This window comes from Alligator sinensis, unplaced genomic scaffold (genome assembly GCF_000455745.1).
Source record: "Alligator sinensis unplaced genomic scaffold, ASM45574v1 scaffold360_3, whole genome shotgun sequence".
Classification (NCBI taxonomy): Eukaryota; Metazoa; Chordata; order Crocodylia; family Alligatoridae; genus Alligator; species Alligator sinensis.
In genome coordinates, this window is record NW_005841977.1 from 3,200,808 (window position 1) to 3,205,886 (window position 5,079).

The following is a 5,079-nucleotide window of genomic DNA, read 5'->3' on the forward strand; positions in this document are numbered from 1 at the left end:
CCCCCCGCCTTGCTCTAGAAACTTGAATTGCAGCTCAGGGAGCCAATCTTCCAGTGGTCTGTTTTTTGTTTTTTACACCACTGTAATAAGATGAAGGGCTGTAACATGACTAAAGACACTGAACTGTTCCCATACTGGGTTTTTACCTGTTAGAGTAGAAAACAAGTTTTGAGATTTTCCCCCCTCCCCCACTTCTCTAGGTAGCCTGTTTTAATGCTGAACCATCCTTACAGTAAGACAGTTCCTCCTTTCATCAGTAAAGCATCACAAACCTCATAGATGGATAGAGCTGCTAAACTTTTCTGCCTGGTTGATTAGCCTTAGCAGACTGTATTTGTTATTGAATTCAGAAACTGGTTATGTAGTACCACTGAGTGGCCAATTCTATGCAGGTGTCAGATTTTAAAATAATGCATCCTGATACAAGTAGGTGATTTATAAATTAGTATTTTCTGTTTATATTAAAAATAAGGTCAAGTGTTACTGCTTAGTGTTTGCCATGAGAAAACTAGTAGTTTTCCTAGACTGACTGATTGAAATTTAGAATTGCTAGGCACCCAGAATCTTAGCTGACTTCAGTGTGAGGTCTGGGTTCACAGCACTTCTAAATATGAGCTCCACTTGCATACAGGCACTCCAGATGGGTCACACGCATGCTTTGTACAATTTAGATTACATATGCTTTGAGCAGGGCTCGCTACAGGTTTAAATAAAAGCAATTCAATTTATGTTTGTTTAATGTCAGGACTGAAATAACTTAGATGGTCCTTCTACTGCTCAAGGTCTTTGGTCTTTGCAAATCACCCCAAACATACTGCTTCTGGGAACAGTGGGATATGTACCTAGAGAACATAGCAAACAAAATAGTTGGTTAGGATCATTTGTCACTGAGACTGCGTGGGGCAAAAATGTAGCAGTTCAGAATGCGAGTCACAAGGCTGGTGCTATATTGCTCTTTCTGAAAGAGTAACGCAGTCAGAGGTGTCCCAAGGGATGTGGGGGTCCTGGGCCTGTGTGTGTGTGGCCGGAGCTGGCAGCGCTTACTGGTGGCAGAGCCAGCAGCGGTCAGCAGTGGCAGCGTGTGGCAGCCACGGCGTGGCTTGTATGGCACTGTCTGCACAGCTACTCAAAGTGCCAGGCCCAGGGCAGTCGCCTAGATTCGCTCCCACTAGGGACAGCCCTGAACGTAGTAGTTGAGGGAGAGAGCAGCTGGGGGGAACAAATTCATCCTGTGCATTTGGTGATCCATCCCATCTCTTTAGGATGCCATCTTTGAAATAGCCCAATAATTGAAGTCCAAATACCAATTTTAGGAAAGGAACTTACATTTCAGAGGATCCATCTACATGTGCAATTAATTTGAACCAGTAAACTCCAGGGCGGTTTGAGTCAGAATAAATTACTGCCAGGTGCAGCATCTACACATGTGCCCAGGGCAGCAGCAATTTGAGCCACAGCAGAGCAGTTTATGCCAGGACTGCTCATGCCCCAGGCTCCGGATGGTGGCATTGGGCAGCAGAGGGGCTGGCTGGAGCACAAAAATGCTAAAACTTCAGAACCATGTGGCTAGGTGGTAGGCAGGAATCTGGCCCCTTGCTGGCTGGGCTGACTGGGTGCAATATACACCTGTGGTCAGCATCTACATGTGTGTTTAATTGCAGTGAATTACCCTACTGTAAAATAGTACTATCCCCAACAATACTTCTGCCAGCCTAATTTAGTTTACTGTGACCTAATAACATCACACATGTAGACAATGACACTTTACTCCGTTGCTAGTTAGTATACTCCCCAGTTAAGCACACGTGTAGGCATCTCTGGCCATGCCTTTCTCAAATTATTATTTTATTTTATTTCATTATTTTATAAATGCTGCTGCCCTTATAGAAGCCAGACAGAATTTGGCTAGTGTAAGGACCAAGAAAAAAGCAATAAAAGATTTCAGGCTTATAACTACAAGTAATTAAATGATGAAATAGGACTTTCATCTCTAATATTTCTCTGTCTAAGCAGGAATAGTCATATAATTTAGGTACTGGTTTTAAATTGACAGACATTTGCACACCTATTTCAAAATTGGGCTGCTGCTTTATAGCTATATACATAATTAATGATTAGTACTTCAAAAGCTTCATTAGCTTTTATAATTTTAGTCTTGACTTTTTGGGGTCAAAATCCAGGATACATCAATGCCAACATCCCAACTCATGAGCTGAGAGGTAACATCCTACAGCAAATGAATAAGGAAGTAAATTTAAGTTTAGCTGATGTCTCATTGACTGATTTATAATTGGTCTGTTTCTCAACACAGTGCCATGTAACTTTCTATTTTAGACTATTGTTTCCTATAAGATGTTACTGCTGCAGGACCTTTTGGTTTTTATTTGAGGTTGAGAGCAGGTCAAAGAATTTTTTTTCCCAAAAAATTTTGAAGAAAAAATTAACCAAAAATGCTCATTCTGTTTTAATTACTTTTCTCCCATGCATTTACTTAATTTTTCAGCTTGGCTGGTGAAATTGGAAATCAGCCCAAGGTCACAGAGCTAGTCAGCAATTAGATTTACCATAGTAATGGATTAAACTGGGTGCAGTGGCTTGGTGAAACTGTTATCTTAGTTGTTGTAATCTGGGCTCTAGAATCAAAGTTTTCACTAAAAAGGAGTTAAAATTTGAGAATTTATTCTGCAAAACTAATCCATAGATTGAGAATGTAGTGTGCCATCCCTGCAGTGCCAAGTCTGCAGTGAGCTTGAATGATGAGAGGCTTGCGCTGCCCATGTATTTCAACTGGGCTGTAATGCAGATCCAAATGAACATGTAAATGCCAGTCTTTTGATTTTGCTGTTAAAAGCACACAGTAAACCATGGTGATCCTATTATGAAGCTGTATGTGATGATACTTTACTGGAGTTTGTGTATAAAGGGCATCCTTTCCAGCTAACGCAACTTGATCCTTGATCACAGCTCAGGATCTCCTTAGTTGCTAATCTTTGATTCTGACTCCTTAACCACTTTATTTTTTCATTGGAAACATGGTATTATCCTTACTTAAAACACAGGAGCTGTAATTTTTATATTTAAAACGTAAGTCTCATATGATGAAAATCCTGTTGGTTGAATGTCTTCTTTTTTTCTCTGAAAGAGGCCTTAAGATGCACAATATTGGTTGGTGAATTTGGGAAGCCTCTGACTGCTTGATTATACTATAAAAAGCATGCGTGTCATATACCAGTCTAGTTATCTAATGTAAAGTGTTGTCTTGTGAAAATCACTTCAGATAATTACCTGGATTTCCGCTTTAAAAACCCATAGCTTCATGTAAAGAAATAATCTCGCAATAAAATTACCTCATTGTATGTCAGAGAGCTCATTTTGCTTGTAATAATTTGAGAGTGGGAAGAAAAGCACCATGGTAACAGCATGTATTAGGACTCCTGAGTCCCCAGTCTGACAGCTGCGGTATGATCATGTTTGCCTTTGGTATAGCATGCACTGTACAGATGTCTGTAATGGGTTTCATTGCTTCATTATTGGGAGGGGGAGCATGAGAAATGTTAGTGCTTAGAATGCAGAGTGCCTTTGCCCTCTGGCAGTAAGGAATGGTATAGCAGCCAAGGGCGCTTTTAGCTTTGTGTTGAAAGACGGCACAAATTAGAAGCCAGGAGGCAACAGTTACCTCTATGGTTAGTGAAGCCATGAATCTTGCAAGCTTTTGGTGTTGCTGTAATATTGTAGGCAATACTGTAATGCCCCCATGGCTGCCCTGCCCAGCCCCATCCCCTGCCTGGCCCAGCCTCCCGGCACTTCAAAAAGGAAAAAAAGTCCCTCGCTCACCAGCTGTAGGAGCAGTGATTGGGGCCTCTAGGCACTCATGGCAGAGCCCCCTGCACAGTGCGGGGCAGTGGGGATTGCCCCCTGCAACTTGTCTCCCATGGGGCAGCTGCCCCATGGGAGACAAGTGCAGTGCGGCTCAGCAGGGCACCACACTCTGTCTGGGAGCTGGGGCTGAGCAGTGCTGGGTTCTGGGTGACTGCTGGGGCCACCTCAGCTCCCAGACAGTGCTCAGCGCCCTGCTGAGCTGCTCTGCATCTGCGCTATGCAACAGCTGTCATGCAGGTGCCAGGTGGGGTGAGGGTGATCCCCTCTGCCCCACGCTGCACAGGGGGGCTCTGCCATGAGCCCTCGGAGGCCCCCAATGGCTGCTGTCAGAGCTGGTGAGTGAGGGGCTTCTTTTCTTTTTCTTTTTTTTTTTTTTAAAGTGCTAGGAGGCTGGGCCAGGCAGAGCAGCCATGGGGGGCTTCTCCCTCAGCTTCTCTGACTGTGCCCGTCTCTGCCCTGGCAGGGGAAGCCATGGGGGCACGAATTGGGCTGAATCTCCTCTGAATCGAATCAGCTACTGAAGCTTCGCACAGCCCTAACAGAAGGCAAAAGCACCCTAAAACACTGGAACAAACTGGCCCATGGGGCTTCCCATGAGTCTGTAAATTTGGCAATGGGGGAGCAATGACAATTAACATTGCCATCACTCCTTGCCAGCCAAATTTCCAGACCCATGAGAAGCCTCATGGTCCAGATGACATGGGCCCCATGTGCCAGTATACAAGTGATTTGGCATGCAGGGCCAGAGAAGTTGAGCACCACCCCCCTAAAGAAATTGAAGTTACAATATGGTTGTAGATGGGCCTGGCTTGTTTGTGCATCACAAACACTGATTTGGGACTCAGCTGGGTAAGCATAGGTGATTCATATTTTTTTGTAGTGAAAAGGCAAAAGACAGGGGACATTATATTTGTGTTGCAGTAGCTTCTAGGGGTGGCTGATCTGCAGCATGCACGGGAAGTGGTATGGGATACTTCTGTGTGTGGCTAGCAGCAGATCAGGGGGAGATGAAGAGCAGAAAACAGAGCAGCAGATTAAGCAGGGCACACAGGGTAGAAAGCAGACCAGGAAGGGGAGTGGAATGGCACTTGGGGAAGGTGCAGGGCTAACATTGGTGTTCCTGCTAAAAGGTTCTCCTCTCCCTCTCCCCTAATCCAGAGCCAATGTCAAGAAGTAAGGGCCTGTTGTGCTTGATGCTTC